The sequence below is a fragment of the Petaurus breviceps genome, unplaced genomic scaffold, assembly GCF_028583685.1.
Source record: "Petaurus breviceps papuanus isolate PSGF00001 unplaced genomic scaffold, PetGlider_PUasm1.0 90579, whole genome shotgun sequence".
NCBI lineage: Eukaryota > Metazoa > Chordata > Mammalia > Diprotodontia > Petauridae > Petaurus > Petaurus breviceps.
Window position 1 is genome coordinate 4,183,769 of NW_027187278.1, and position 18,236 is coordinate 4,202,004.

Sequence of the window (18,236 nt, forward strand, 5' to 3'; positions counted from 1 at the left end):
CTCTCTCTCTCTCTCTCTCTCTCTCTCTCTCTCTCTCTCTCTCTCTCCCCATACTCCATGCCTATATTTAAAGTCAATTCATTTCAAATATTAATTCAAGTAGACTTAGCCTGTATAGAAATGCCATCTATACATATGAGGAAAAAGATAGGTAAATGGATATATATGTATATATGTATACACATATATACTCAGTGTATATATATATGTGTATATGTATACACATATATACTCAGTGTATATATGTGTATATATGCATATAACACATAAATGTATACACACATACAGACACAGGGAAAGACATCTGAATGCAATATATATATATATGCATACAGATAAAATAGACATACACATATATAAAAGTATACATATACATATGTATACATAAATTAAACATTCTGAATTGCTAGTATGTATATATGTGTGTACATGTATATATATGTGTGTGTATGAAGATATGTATTTGTGTCTCTATGTGTATATATATATATATATATATATATATATATAAATTCAGAGATAGAGTACACATTTGCTATTTAGAATGCAAAGGACCTTGATGAGGGTGGGGATACTCTTGGTTTGGATACTTGTCTATTAATACTATGTTTAGGATGATTTAGAGAGTCATGACATGGAAGGAAGATTTAATTGGTTTAAAGTTACTGTAGATCTGAAGTTTGTATTAATATCTGGGACCAGATAAGGGAGGTAACAGATGAGCAAAAGATGGAGAGAGCCCTGAGCATAGGCAGAGATCAAAAGTCAGAGAAGAGACCTGAGAAGGGGTAGAGAGGGAGTATACTTAGTCATGAACTCATTCCCAGCGAACCACTTGGGTTGAGGATGTTCCTATGTGGACAGGAAATTATAGAATCTCTATATCCCAGAGGTAGCAGCCACAGGAAGGAGACTGTATATCAGTACAAGAAGGGAGAGAACCAAATGGCACAAGAGACAAAAACTGTCAGATTAAGAAGCAGGGGAATAAGAAGAGATAGAGCCTACCTTCCAGGGAAAATTGAAGGTATTTTCTCATAAACAGATAGATAAAAATATAGGATATATATACATATATATTTGACTAGGAGTCACAGTGGACAAAGTGTTGGACTTTGAGTCTGGAAGAATGGAGGATATGTCCTGGTTTATCTACTTAATAGCTTGTAAACCTAGAGAAGTCAATCAATCTGTTTCCTCATGTTTCCTGATGGATATGTTAGAATCTACCTCATAGAAGACAATATGTGTAAACTACTTTTTTGAAAATTTTAAAGTGCTATATAAATGCTGGCTATAATTATCTTCAACAAAAACATCATATAATACAACAAAATCAATATGAAAATTTTAAAATTGTAAACTTAGGAAAAATCTGACATGAAATACATAATTACATAAATTGTTCATTATTCTACTATGTGGATATTACATATTTACTATACATCCCAAAAACTCAGTAAGAGAAATGACAGAATTTCTAAATGTTTTAACAGGCATCAGTTTTATGTATTTAAGTTGTCCTTATGGCTCCTATTGAAACAATAATTCAAATTCATTTAGTTTCCTTAAAAACTAGTAAACAAGGTCTTCAATGAATTAGTCTATGTAGGCCTTATAGAAGAACATGCAGGGTGGAAAGCCCCTTGAATTGCTTCACTTTCTGTCCTTATTTTTACACTTAACATTTATAGCTTTTGTTAAGAAAATGTCTTGATCCAAAAAGAGTACAATCTGCATTAATTAATTATAAAGGTGAATAGTGTTCTTGACATGTCAATAGAAAAGTGTGGAGTATACGAAAATTGGTAATACAGAGTTAGAAAGGACAATAAAATAAAATAAAGTATCAGACTCAAGTCCTGACTGGGTTTTTAAGAAAGTGAAGAAAACTAAAAGAATGCTATTTTAAATGACATTTTCAAAAGGTCAGTAGAATCAGGTAAAATTTCTGAGATTTGGAAAATAGCTAGAGTAACTTTTTTAGTGTTAAGACATTAAGGAAATGTAAATAATTTCCAAAAAAAAATCATAAAACAAGATTTGAGATATCAAGTTCATACTAAGAAGGTAAGTAAAAAATTATTTTAAAGGAGGAATAGTTAAATCATAATTTATATGATTTTTTTCTCTCATGACCCAAATATTAAAAAGGAAAACACATGCTATCAATAGATAACCCAAAAAGTGATGGATTACAGTTGGAAGTAGATAAAAAATGATTTGAAAACATCATAAAATAAGATCATGCTGCACTTAAAAAGAAGAAGGCATTTTTGCCTTTCTAAATAAAAATCATGTAATAAATCTATAGCTCTCACATTTGAAATTGAAACATTTGAAGAAAATGATATTCCAACTAATAGTGTTAATTATTTTGTCAGTAACTATCCAATATTCACAGAATGCACAAATAGGTCGCAGTTTCAATTTCAGTTTCAAGCAGGTAGAAGTTTCAAAAAGGCAAATATAGAACTGCTTTAAGGAAGTACTACTACCAGACATTTTGACATGTGAAGTAAGCTATCTTAGGAGATGGTGTTTTCCTCTTCAGTGAAGGTACTCCAAAAAAGTCTGAATGACCACTTGCCTAACAGTTTTAGCAGCATTAAAACTTGTTCAACCAAAAATGGATTATGACAACCAATGTCTCTTTCAATTATGTGATTTTCTGAGTCACTGGTAAAGGGGGATCCTTCACTAAACCATCATCAAGAAAATAAAGGTAACATAATGAATAGAGTACTGAAATTGATCTGAATTTGAATCTTTCCTCAGATGTTTAGTAATTGTGATATACTTTTGGAAAATAATTTAACTTTGCTCACTCTATTTCTTCATCTATTATGGTCAGATATGTGTGTGTGTCTATGTTTGTGTCTACGTTTACATGCATATGTATATGTGTATGTATGTGTGTGTATCTATGTTAATATGAAAAGTAATTCACAAACCTTAAGTGTCTTTAGTAGTTAGTAGTATTAGTATTACTTCTAACACTTCTATTCTTATAACTACTCCTACTACTACAAATAATAATATTAAAAGGAAAATACCCAATCTGAACAAAACAATATAAAATATTTAGAGATAGATCTCACTAGTCTTTAATATTAATCCATATTGGTTTGATTTATTTGGTTTAAAAATTACTTTTTATGCTTTCCTTCAATTATGAGCTCAATTCTCACGTTCAACAAGAAGCTTTTCCTAGTCTTTCTTATACTTAATGCCTTTCCTCTGAGATTATATATACACATATTACACATACACACACTGTATATATATATGTATTTGGGGAGATTTCATAGATTCATAGATAGATAGATAGATAGATAGATAGATAGATAGATAGATAGATAGATGGATGGATAGATAGCCAGACAGATAATTTCCCCAAATTGTTTGCATGCTGTCTCCCCAATTAGATTTGAGAGCCCCATGGGTGCAGCAACTGATTTTTTGTTTTGTTTTTACATTCTGGTGCATCCAAACTGCTAAGTATGACACCTAGAACATAGTTGCTTCATAATAAATGCTTTTTGACTTGGTCAGATCTTATCCCTTTTGAACCTTGTCTAAATTCTTGAGATTCTACAGAACTTAACATATTCAAACAAAAAAATCTATACTCTGAATTTAATATTTAAGTGTATATGAAATTCTTACTATGATGTTTTCTAATTCTTCCATGTCTTTGTCATTTCTTTCATGTCCTAAATCCTACTGATGGTAAAGATCATATTGTACTTTTGTATTTATAAGAGTGCCTAATAATAAGTTGAAGATATAATAGGCATGCAAGAATCCCTCTATATTCACTATTTGTGAAGGGCAAAAGACCAACTTTGTTGACTTTGTCAATTTTCTCCTTGAATCCATCTCTAGTAAGGGCATAGTCCTCAAAAAGAGAAAGGACATGGATTTCAATGGAAACAGCATCTTCATTTCCACCAATTCTCATCTCTTTAAAATTCTAACCACATTCCCTTCATCAGAAGTGCTATAAACATAAACCATGCTTTTAAACTTTTACAAGAAATATGTTAAAGGAGGGTGGCTAGGTGGCACAGTGAATAGAGCACTGGCCCTGGAGTCAGGATAGACCTGAGTTCAAATCCAGCCTCAGACACTTAACACAAAAACTAGTCGTGTGACCTTGGGCAAGTCATTTAGCCCCAATTGCCCTAAAAAAAATAAAGAAATATGTTAAAGGTCAATGATCTCTTAATGTAAGAGTTGGTTTATGGGGGTGAAGGAGAGGAACAATGGATGATAGGATACTTTTTTTTAAATCTGAACCTCACTAAATAAATATATAATTTTGCTTAGAGACTGACATTCAAATTGGGATACGTAACACATAGAGTTTCAGACAATTTTCTAGTGTAAGAACAAACAAATCCATCCAAAAAATAATGATTTGTAGAAATTTAAATGATGTTTTATCAATATACAAGACACACACACATTCCTGATAAAGAAGATGTCACCAGGAGAAGATAATTGAACACTCAATCAAAAATCCGTCCACTAGCTTTTAAGTGCTTACTCTGTCTCAGGCACTATGCTAAACACTAGGAATATAAGGTCAAAAGTGAAGCAATCCCTGTCCCCAAGGAGTTTATATGCTAACAAAAGATTACTCTGAATATTCTCTTTAAGGTATCCCCATTGCTTTTGGTCTAATCTAGTCTTGTACTATAATATCCATCAAACTGCCTTTATCTTACTGTCTTTGTCAGGTAAGGTATAGAGGCAACATCTCACATTCTGAATGATAAATTTTACACTATGTTAAAAGTCAGAATATATTCTCTCTTACCTCCATTCAAGGATCTAGTCTATTCTCAGTCAATGGAGTTTTGCCCTGTTAAAAATAGAATTCCACTTTTACAATGCAGCCACAAGTCTTATTTAGTTGTTGTTGTTGTTTTTAATATTTTGTAAAGCCATTCACAAGCAGCTCTCCTGAGGACTGCTGCTGTGAATAACTTTAAGGATCTAAATACAAAGTTTAGTGAATTCTATTTATTCAGCAATAAACTAAAGCAAAACATTCAAGAAACTAAAGCATAACATTCACAACAATATAACATAAAAACTTATTACTAAGTTGGCCACATAGTCTTAAACAAAACATATCATTCAGTAAGTCACAATTTCATCAATCAATACAGAATACCCAAGTAAAATCTTCTTTCATCTTTACTCAAGACTGGCTTTCAAACCCCTTGGTTCCTCTTCCATGGGCCAACAGCTCCCAGCTCTTGCCTTAATTCACCCAACTCTTGTCTGGATTCACATGTAAGTAGCTTTCTGCTTCTGTTCTATATCTCAGTTCACAGGTACTGCTCCACTTCAAGCCCTTCACAGTTTCTGTTTCTAGGAAGACAAAGCTTAACAGAGCTACAATAATATTTATACACATTACTGCCACTATCATCTCAATTCACTTTCTGTCTGACAAAGTAATACAAATCAACAGACAAGGTTTCTGTCTGAGAAATCAAACAGAAATCAACAGAAAAGCTATCTTTCAGTACTTCTGTAACAACAGTAAAGTCCTCTTTCAACAGACAGAATGCTTCTGTTTGACAAAGTAACAGAACAACAGACAGAGTGCCTACATCATAAATATTCTCTCTCTTAGCTCTCAAAAAATAACACATATCAACAGAGCACCAAAATCACAAACGTTCTCTCTCTCAGTTCTGGTCACTTCCTGCTCTGCTTGACCTTTCCTCTGTTCTGTTCCTTCCTATTCCACTCTTACTGTTCCACCCTTCCTGTGGTGGTCTTTTGAAAGCTCCTCCCACCATGGGCTCCATGTGATTACACTAGGCCTATTAAGAGCAAGAAGGTCTTCAAATTCCCTTAGGCTTATTAAGGGCAACACAATGTATACTCTTTCCAACAAAGAGTTTTGATGCAATCAAAGGCGGGCCTCAAAGGCACTTGAATAGCTGAAACAAGCAATAAAGTACTGCTTTGCTTATCATTACATATTTTCAAATACATGGCATAACATAACAGGAGGATCTTTTTTTTTCTAACTCTATTTCCTTCTAAGTTTCCTTTTGTTCTCTGCTGTACAATTGTATTTATTTTTCTCCCCCTTCTCTCCCCCTCCCTAGTCTAGAGAAGGCAAAATTAAACATGAATACAATACACACATTTATATATATATATATACATTCATGCATACATACATATTTGTAAAACCATGGTGTACATACTTCTAATTATGAGTTTTTGAATGTTCTTTTATGCTATTTAAAATGCAAGATAACAGTAGTAAAATTCTTCAAAAGACTTACTTAAGGAAAACCTGAGAATATAAAATGAGTCCAATGTAAGAGCTTTCCATTCCACCTGTCTTTTCTCATACAACTTTCTGATTTAACTACTTAACCAAAAATATAGATGTACTTAATAATTTTGTATTCTTAGAAAAAATTACAATTATTTTCTGTAAGAAAAAGAATGGAAGAAATATCTTTATGAATATTAATTTAATTGCACACCTGATCATTTAAATCCACGAGCAATGATTTAATTCTGCAAAACAGATTATTTCTTTACCTGAGATTACAAATGATCAATTCACACACACACACACACACACACACACACACACATTTATGTGGCAATACCAAAAGCAATGAAGAACTTAAGAGAATTTCAAATAATGAAATTACTGAAAATAAAAATTCTAGATTTTGTTATTAATTATATTTAGTGACTCAAAATTAGCTATAGTATGCCACTGTATGAACTAGTTTGGTACCAATTTTTCTGCATATCAATTATATATGCATAAATACATTTTTATAATCATATTTCTACTATTATTTATTGATAAATCGTTCTCAAAATATAATTTATTTATATATTTTATTTCTCTATCACCTATATTGCATTGTTCCTTTCCTCTAAGCTTTCACAGAAAGCTATCACTTGGAAAATAGAAGAAAAAAAAAACAAAAAACTAGAGTCTAGTGAATCTAAGCAACCCATTAAAAAAGTTTTATATTATAGCAATGGCCTAAAGAGAAAATACCATACCTTATCATATCTCTTCTTTGAGTCTATTTTACTCAGTTTTTGACCTTATCTTGACAGATCCAAGATAAGATCTAAGTCATCAGGACAAGCAACTATGAGTATATATCTCCTCCAGCCTTTCCAACTCATGTTTGTGAATTGTCTTTCTCATCAGGTTGTAAAATCTTTGAAGGCAATGCCTACCTTTCTTGCTTTCTTGTATGTGGATCTTCAATCACAGCACAAAGTAAATGTTGAATAAATGGTCAGTTTATTTATCTAAGTATTTACTTTTGTTTCTTTTCTTTTGACTTTTTTGTACATTTTCTACCCTAGTTATGTTTCTTTTCCATCATATGACTCAGTGGGACTAATAAAAGGGTCAGGTCCATTCACTAATTCCACAGGGGAAGTAGACACAGAAACACCACAACCATATCCTGAAACAAGGCTGTTTGTGCTAGAAGTCTCAGAATGCTGAATAGGCTGAGGTATAGGTGTATAGGAGCTTTAAATATGTTTTTGTTCTCCATATCCATTCTTAGTTTCATTATATGTTCAGGAAAGAAAACATATATAGTTAGAAATAAAATATAGCCTCTCTATATTTTATGCAAATGCATTCTTTTACTGACTTTCAAAATATTTAAAGCTTTGAATTGAAATAGATTACTGCCAGAAGTTTAATAGCATATGTGTATGCTTCCAGAATATCACTTTACCATAGTGATTGTTCTAATGTTGTAAAATAATCAGGAATTAAGGACAAATGTATATATTTTATGAAATATTTCTGCCTAAATATCTATTGTTGTACATATAAGCTTATAATTCTTAAGTGTCACAATCTGAAGAGAAATTAGAGACAAGTGTGTAGAACATTCTAACTTTACAGATTCAGAAATTGGGCTCTGAGTCTAGACTCTGACTACCCTTCTTTCTCCATTTTAAAGTACTGCACTGCTACACATTTTATGTTCCCAGACATGCTCTATATTCAAACCTGCATTTATTTGCTGATTAAAAATAAACTACTTCCATCAGATGCTAATAATATAGTGTATTACAGTGGTAGAAAGAATTAGATTTAAAATCAAAGACACTATGGTTAATCCTAGTTCTGATAGCAGTTTTACAAAAATTACATGATTTCTGTGGCTCTTGTTTTCCTAATAAAATGAAGATGTTTAGACTAGACATCATTTTAAAGCTTCAAGATCTAAACCCAATATCCTATGAACTACCACAACTTTTTGGATGATAAGGAAAATCCTAGAGAAATTAATCAAATCCTTACAGATGAAAACCCAAGGCATGTGATCTAGAGGCCACTTCATTCTACTCCTACATGACTGAGCCCTCAATAACATACTTGAAAACTGGGCATTTAGCCTTTTCTAAATGATCCAATACTTCCCAATGCAACCCATTCTTCTTTTGGAAAGTACTAATCATAGAAAATCTGTCTTAACATCAAGGCTTGATTTATCTTTATGATAGTGCTACTTATTGTTCAATGTTACCTTTGGGGTGAGCAGCCTAACTATAATCCTTATTCTAAATGATAATCCATTAGATACATGAAGTATAATATCAAGGCCCTTCTTGTCCAGTCATTTCAGTTGTGTACAACTTGCCATCACCCCATTTCGTGTTTTCTGGGCAAAAATAGTGGGGTGATTTGCTATTTCCTTCTCCAACTCATTTTATAGATGAGGAAACTGAAGCAAATAGTATTAACTGACTTGTCCAAGGTCACACAGCTAGTAAGAGTATAAGGCTGGATTTGAACTCGGGTATTCCTGACTCCAAGCCCAGCATTCTATTCCCTGTGCCCACAAGCTATCCAAGATACCTCCTAAGTCTTCTCTTCTTCATATTAAATATCTTTTGTACATTCAATCAAATCTCCATGAAATACGGTGCCATCAGAATTATATAGTAGAATTCAATAGGGTTGTCTCATTAGGGAAGTTTATAGTATGACTATCATTTCTCTCGTTGATAATATGTCTCTTTTAATAGGATAGAATAGCATTGTATTCTCTTGAATGAATGAGTAAATGAATGAATGACTAAATGATAAAGCATTTATTAAGCAATTACAACGTGAAAAGCAGCATGCTAAGTACTGCAGACAAATACAAAAGCAAGAAAGCCTCTGCTTTCAAAAAAAAATACCTTACATTATAATGAGGGAAATAGCACATATAGGAGGTTGTAAGGAATGTCAGAAGGAAAATTTCCATTATCCTTGAGGTACAACACCAAATACAATGTTAAGGAAACAGTTTTTTTTTTGCTTTTTGGAGGGCAATTGGGGTTAAGTGACTTGCCCAAGGTCACACATCTAGTTTTTTATTAAGTGTTTCAGGTGGAATTTGAACTCAGGTCCTCCTGACTCCAGGGCCAGTGCTCTCTTCATTGTGCCACCTAGCTGGCCCTAAGGCAACATTGTTAATGATAAATTATACTAATAAAGCCACCTCCATTTCTCATGCTGTTATTTCACAATGACAAGGCCTTTGATGGCAAGAATTTTCTTTTCTGATCATCAGTGGTTCAGGCTATTGAGGAAAAAAAGGCTTCAGAACCAGCAGAAGTCAGTTAGCAAGTCAACAAGTAAATATTTCCCAGATGATTGCTGTGAGGACTGGACCAGAAGTAGGATCAGTGGTCTAGGCACTGCTACTATTACTGGGGGTTTTGTCCAGTGAAATAAAAGGGAATGATGTAGCACTCTTAAATTAAGAGAGCAGTCAGATTGCATCTTCACAGGGATTGCTAGTTGGGTTGATGGCCATGGGACAACACTAGAAAGAAGAACAATGGCACACATGTTGTCATTTTAAAATCATACTATGTTTATAGTCCATTAAATCTTCAGTTTTTTTATGTAAGAATAAAAAGTCAAATGCATTTTCTGAACTATGGGTTTAACTATAAATCTATGGATCCAATCATGTCACTGAGATGATCAAAATAACTAGGTTGAAAACTTGAACTATTAGAGAAATATGAGGTATTATTATTATCATTAAGAAATCTACAAATTTGGATTTGAGCAGAATTATGAAATATTCACTATTAATATGTATAAAAAATTGGTGTTTCTAATTTTAATATATTTTGTTGATATGATATGATATAACATAACATAACATAACATAACATAACATAACATAATATAATATAATATATATTGCAATAGTCAATAAACCAGAGATAGAGTCTTGCTTATGTCACCAAAACAACCTGTCTACCTAAATGCATCAGACAGCTTAAACTATGTAAAAATTGGAAGGAGGAATTTCCATTACAACATAAGACTCTTTTTAAATGCATTTAACAGCACAACTTCCTATAGTAGGAAGGAGTGAAAAGGCCTTAGGGAAATTAAGGTGAAACATAAAGACAGATAGGAAGGGAAACAAGAGAGAACAATGTCATATAAACCCAGACAAGACAGAGCACCCAGGAAGAAAGGGGAGCCAGCGTGGCTAATGAAACAAAGAGCTCAAGGAGTAAAAGGATTAAGTAAATAACATTGAGATTAATAACTAAGAGTATTGGAAACTTTGGAGAGAGAAATTTCAATTGTGTGAATTTACAAGTGAAATTTCATTGTTTTGAGTGCTAAGTCAGAGAGGAAATAGGGGTCAGATGTTAGTGTAGACAGCTGTTTTCAAGAGTCTTGGCAAGAAAGGGAAGACAGGTATGCAATGAAGGGATGATAGGATTTAATATAGGTTTTATTTCATTTTATATTTAGTGGATGGAGGACATTGGAGGAATTAAGTAGAGGTCATTAAAAGAATTTGCCTTGCTTTAGTGAACATATAGTTGATACTGAATAGCAAAAATATGTAATGCACCTTTCATGGATGTGTGATTTCTTCCATTTGACAGCATACAAGTAGAAACAAAGGAGGCAGATGGTGTAAGTAATGCAAGGCAAGTTCTGATAAAGAATGAGTAATCATATGACAAGGGGGTGGAGGGTTTTAGAGTAGAGGATCACATAGAGATTAATTGGTCACCAATTGGTTTGAAATGGTAAGGGAAAAAAAGTAAAGTCAGAAAAAGGCCTGAGAAAATTTTGAGAAATGGAAGGATTGGAGACAATGATGAGAATTAAAACATGGGTTCAGAAGGAGAGAGATCAAATGGTGATTGCTTGCAGTTAGAAAGAAAGTATGATTTTTATTAGGAAAAAAAGTATAAGGCTGGTAGTTATAGGTAAGATCCAGGTTGTGACTATTGTTCTGTATGACTGAAGTGAAGGAGAAAAGTAGGAGGAAGATAGAGGCTAGGAAGTTTGAAAGAGCCTCAGAATTAATATGGTAGTCACTTAAAAGAAGACAGTAAACCAAATTCTGAACTTAATAAAGGTGGAAAAGAACCTTTGGCCTTCTACATAACAACTGCCATGAACTCTATAGGGCAAAAAGTTTTCAAAGAGTGAATAGTCCAGGTGAGAGACAGTGAGGGGCTCAGCTAAGGTGGTTGCAGTGGGAATTTGAAGGTAGGGAGAAGGGAGATGTGGGATATGTGGAAGGAGTAAAAGTGATATAACTTTACTTGTGTGGGAGGTATGGGACAGGGAAGTGTCAATTAATTTCAGACAATGACCTTGAGCAGCTATAGAGATGGTGCTGCCATCAACCACAATAGAAAAAATGGAGAAAAAAATCTCCAGGTTTTAGGGGAAAAAAAGATTTTTTTTTTTGGAGGGCAATTGAGGTTAAGTAACTTGTCCAAGATTACGCGGCTAGTGATTTTGTGTGGGTGTTAAGAGTCTCAGGCTGGAACCGAACTCAGGTCCTCCTAATTCCAGGGCCGCTGCTTTACTCACTGAGCCATATAGCCACCCCCCCACCAAAAAAAGAAAAGAATTTTTGATACATTGTCTTTGCGGTACTCGCAAGAAATCCATTAGGCAGAAAGAAATTGTTAGGCTTTTCTGCATAAAGGTGATAAGTGAAGGCAATGTTAAATATCATCAAGGGAGAAAGTATATGGAAAAGAAGAAAGACAAAAAATGAATAACAGGGGGACTTTTCACATGCAATTTCACTTTTAGACAGTTTCTGTTCAAATGCAAAAGAATTGGACATTCTGTCTTGACTCTTTATGACTCCTATCCATAGCTTTGCAGGTGGTAGGGTTATGGGGGTGGGGATGGAGGAGAGAGACTTTTTTTTTGTCAGGATATCTCATTCAATTGCAATGTACTAGAATTGGAATAACCACATCTTTGGGCCATATTCAGTTTTTCTATATTCATACGAATACAATCTTAACTAACATTATCAGAAATATTACTATTCATAGAGAGAACAAAGCTTCCTTAAAGTGCAGTGGAACAAAACACTGAAAAATCCATTTTTCTACATAAAACTTCAAATTAAGTGCTATTTACATATAAAATTGAGGACTATTTAAAATAATGGAAAATAAGAATCAAAGACTATTACTAAGCAATTATGGATATTTTTTCATAATTTTAAACTGATATGCCAGCATCATCATTGTCACTATCATCATCATCATCATTGATAATCTTTCTATAGTGCCTATTATCTGCCATGATACTATGCTAAGCCCTTTACAAATAGGATGTCATTTGATCCTCACAACCCTGTAAGGTAGATGTTAATATTATCCTCATTTTAGAAATGAGGAAACTGAGTCCAAGTGACATGATCAGGATCACACAGCTAGGAAGTAAGTAATCTGAGGTAAGATTTGAACTCAAGTCTTTATGACCACAGATCTGGTCTATCTACTTCAATATCTAGCTCCCCCAAATTCATAACTTGCACATATCTATATCAACATCTATATGAACATGTAATTTGAATAATTGTAACTTTCAAACCTTTCATCAATGAAAAAAGATAAAATAAAATGTTATCAGAATCTAATAAATCAATATATAAATTAAATATTTTTGAGGACTAAAATTACCATTAGAGTTTTCTCCTTACTATCTTCAAACAATAGCTGTTAATTTTGTCAGTGTTCCTTAGCTTATTAATGAATTCAAATACTGGATATTAAGGAAGCACATAAAAAAAAGGTGAAGAGTTTGTACCTGAAAATATCTCTCATTATGCATCCCAAATTAAAACTGTACTTCCTTTCCCAGATTAAAAAAAAATCATCCTGATAGCTTTCATAATTGTATAAACATTACTACCACTTAGGCTTCTGGATAACTTCCATAAATAATTTAATACATCCTATTTGAGTCATGTCCATGTATCCATTATATTGAAAACAGCAATTGTACCAAATTACATCAAAATAAATAATGATTTTTGCAAAAGTTAATTTTTGACTGCCATAATATGTCTGAAAATTGGTTAATCCAAGTTTCATTTATAACATTCATTCATTTTCGCAATTCCTATCTCATATATTGGTGGAAAAAAAAAATTCAAAGCATGCACATGAATAAAGTGGAGTTGGGAAGTTATTGAAAATATGACTGTACCTTCACAGGGTTACTGAGTCCAAAACATTAATAAAAACCTTGGCAGCTGCTTGCATTTCAGCCTTGATGTGTATCAAAGGGCAAAAGAACATTTTTATGAGGATATCTTTTTTACATGACAAAAAAAAAAATGGTTCGGTGGTCCAGGTTCTTTGAGTTTCTCTGGAAACTGTAGGGAATTAGTCTAGTGTTAAGTGAACTATAGAACTTAGGGGGGAAAAATCATTCTCATCTACCCATTAATTGTATTTACAAAGAGGGTTTTGAATAAAATGTATTTGTCATACCTTTTCTACATCACTCACTAGCTATTAAATGAAAGAAGCCTAAAATGCTATTGATCTATCAAACTTTATTTTACTTCCTAAAGGAAAATAATTTAGACTTTCATGGGATTTTTTTTTCATGACTTCCATGAAAATAAATATTATACCCATCCTACTTTGATATTCCAATTGTCTTATTATCTAATTTACATGGCTACTCATGCCAACTATGCAAATCCCAATCTATGTTTCCCTACCTACTATGTATATGTCTTGACCATGTTCTCTGGTATATCTTCCTCAGGTTGTCCATCTAAAGTGCTCAGTTTTCTTCTAGCTATCTTGATATTGGGTGGATATCCGTGGATCATATGGTACAATCCATTGATTAGCATTGACTCCATATCTGACAAAGAAATTGCTGATTTCTCATTGACGTTTTTCACCTTTAGACTTATTATATTGTCAGTTAGATATCAATTACTTGACAACAAAACATCATAACAATGAGAAATAAAAAAAAAATACACAATCATAGTGGAATTAGGATTCAGACTAACCAATTTAATTGACCATTACTAAGTCTCACCTATATCTAAAAGAGTACCATTTCACCTAAATATTTATTACTCAGCTCCACTGGTCATAAGTAGAAGTTTATGTGACTAGGTATATTTTACAGTCTTGATTAAATTATTATATCCATGTTGCTTACAGAAATTGTTATATTTAACTTCCTTCACTCAGAAACACATATTCAAAAGAAGGTCATAATAAGTAAAAAGATCTTCTTTTCTAGGATTTTGAATTTCATATCTTTGATCCAAGTGTACAATTATAGGATAATAAAATTGCTTTAGAGCTGGAGGAGATATCAGAAGCTAATTTATTGAACTGCTTCATTTTACAAATGAGGAAACAGAGGCCCAAGGAGACTAAGGAACTTGTATGCAGGTAGATAGTGTCAGACATTCTAAAGAAAGTGAAATTCAAGGATTTTCTTAGCTTTGGTTGTTTTCTGTTTTTTATCTGAATAAAAATTAAAAAAAAACTGTTAGTATTTTTGCTCCTCAATTTTAATAGAAGTGAGTTTGTAATATCATGTACAAATTAGACATCTCAAAATTATCTCCACTCTTAATCAGGAAGAATGCTCTAGTGTTTTTTTCTAACTGAAGCCTCTAATTCATTATATACCCTCCCCAAATAGTGTATAGCAGATGGGAAGAAAGACACTTCTGAATAAAACCAAGGGAAAAGGGGCATAAAATATGGAAAATAATGATGCAATAACTAAAGGCCACTCAACCTATCAAGCCCATTCCTTTTACAAAACCTTATTTGGTCCCTAGTGGTGGTTTTTTAATTATTTCTTGAATGGCTCTAATGGTTCTGACTCTATAGTTTTGCTTGGTAGGTCATTCTACTTGTTTATGGGTCTCTGTATGATCAAATGTTTCTTGACATCTGTTCAACTTTCTTTCTTAATCCATTTGTGACCCATTGTTTTGTTGACTTTGTGGGGGAATATCACCCAAAGTAGCAACTTGAGCTTTACATTATTATACCGAAAAAAAAAATCTGACACTCAGAATACATTACTGACTCCTAAGCTATAAAGAACTTATTTTTCCACAGTGCCTTCATGGCTTGTTGGTTATATGACCTTACCTTCTCTTATTGATTATTGTTTTAATTAAACCTACAAGTCTCTCTTGAATACATAGCTGGCACAGAAAGTGCAATGATGCTTTGCAAACTTCTTTTATATCTTGTTTGACTTAAAAGACCCATAAAATCAACTTCATGAAGAATAATCATTCAAAATTACTCAACAATTTGGAAATTATTTAAATTTAAATTTTGACAAATTATTGTTGGGAAAAGTTTGAAATTGAAGGGTATTGTGAAGGAAAAAAAATCAGTTATAACAAATTCCTTCATAAGACAGACATTTGGAAATGCAGTGAGCTTCTAAACTCATATCTAATTGTAAACATCAGAAGCTTAAAATTAATGATGAATATGCTTTCAGAAGATAACACCTTATTCAAAATGATCTCTTAAACCTAAATTATCACACAACCAAATAGAGGAAAATGGAAGACAGTAAAAAAATGAAATGAGATTAAAGAAAATAAAAGATCCAATACAAATTTTTATTTATATAAAATTTAAAAGCTTTTTCAAGATCAAAATTAATCTCTCTTAAAAAAGCAATTTGGAAAAGGATTTCTTATAAAAGTTTGCTATCCAACACATATAGGAAACTGACATTAATACAAAGAATCTTTCTCAGATAAAAAAGAAAACATGTGTATGGTTTTCAGAAGAAATGAGAAATTATAAACAACTATTTAAAATATGTTTCAAATTACTAAGGAAGAGAGAAATAAATTTTAAAAAACCTCTAGTTTTACTTCACATGCATCAAATTGATAAAGAAGAAACAAAAAGAAATGGAAATATTAAAGTGTGGAAGAGCTTTGGACAGAGAGGTACACTAGTACATGGTTGATGGAACTCAGAATTGATTCGATTTTTCTGAAAAAAACAAAAACAACAACATGGAATTATATAGGAAAAGTAATTAAGCTTTTTGACTGAGTGTTCTAACTAATAGCCCAAAGGAAAGGTCTTACATAACTAAATAAATAAAATAGCCCTCCTTGTAGCAGCAGAACATATGAAACCAAGTGGCTGTCCATCAATTAGGAAATGACTAACCAAATTGTCAGGAATCAATGAATATTGCACTGAAGTCTGTCAGTCAATTGTAATGGTTATGGGATTTAAAGATCTTCCATGTCCCATTGTACTTGCTGATGTAGCCAGAAGGGGTGGGGCAAGAGGAAGCAGAAGCCAAGCTAGAACTTGTGAGGTAACTGGAAGTGTGGTGGAGGCAGCAGTGGCAGCAGCAGCAGCAGCAGCCAAGGTGGAGGCAGAAGACAGAGGCTGAACTCCTGTTTTGAGCCAGCCAGAATTTCTGCTAAGGACTCCTGCTGAGGACCGCCAAGAATGGGAACTGCACAGGCGGGGCAGGGTTGCTAGGAGCACACTTCATGGACATTGAGCAGCTGCAATGAGTGGGGAGAGGAGAACCTTTACCTGAGGTAGCCTGTTCTGTTTTGAAAGCTTGAGAATGTGGATGTTTACAACATTAACTATCTGTGCCAACTTCGTAACTACTGTGATGGCTTTAACTTTCTGGCTTTGGGACTCAGTTTTATTATATTTGAATAAATGTTTTAGCTTTATCCCCCATGTAGAGAGCTTGTTATATTTTGTGATTAATAACCATATCAGCATATTCATAGTTACCGTAGGCATTGTTAATACTGCATTGTTGAAACATTTGGTGACAAGGGCAGGATTACAAAAGGTCAGGTCTCTATTTGGAAGCTGGGGGACTTTAGAGGGAAAAATGGCTATCCCAGGATGGGAGAATTTTCCTTATTTCTATCTAGCCAGAGAATGGGCCAAAAGCACAGGGCCCTGTGAAAACTGGGAACCAAGGCTAAAAGAGGGAGAACCTGGAGATTTGGAAAGATGTTTGCAAGGAATACCCATAGAACCAGGCAAAGAACTGGCAAGAGTGTGCAGGAGAGGCTGGGTCCTGCTAACAAGTTATCACCTTATGTGTAAAAGTAGGGATAAGCTGCTGGAGAAAAGAGCTCAGATGGCAAGGGAGTTGGCTGGTTTGCCTGAGGATTCTTCTTTGTCACAGCATTCAGAAGAGCTAATTGGAGAGACTCAGGTGGTCCAGGAACAAGCTAGTGTTCATGTAGCTAAAAGGAAGCAAAAAACTAGCAGAAGGAAAGTGCATGCAGCTTTTGACAGGCTGGCGAGAGTTTCCCCAATAGCTTCCAGGACAAATGTGTGAAGAGAATGGAACAAGGTTAGATGAAGAGTCTTCTAATGTAGAAGTTCTCCTCATACAAAGAAGACAGGAGAACTTCCAAGGCCAAACAGAGTCCAGGGAGATAATTGAGGATTTCACTCAACAGGAGATTACTGATATATTGAGTAGATTCACCCAAAGAATGGGAGAGTCTTTAGTGTCTTGGGTAGTAAGAATCACTGATGAAGGCACATGAGGAATAACACTAGACATCGTGGATTTCTTAAAATTCATAAGTATCAGTCAAAATCCTTTTATACACCAAGCTTTTAGGCATCACCATATGTGAGGAGACCTCAACAGAACTAATCTGTTAACTTTAGCTGTAGAGGGAAGCAAAAAGCAATAACCTACTGACTCTATGTTACCTGGTGGAGACAGACCCTGGTACTCACTTAGAGATTGTATGAGAAAGCTAAAGGAAGAGGTAATGAAAACTGCTATCATGATTGGAGATGCAAATGCATATCATGATAACCCCTTAGGAGTTCCTCATAGAAATATCATAGTGAAGACAGCTCCT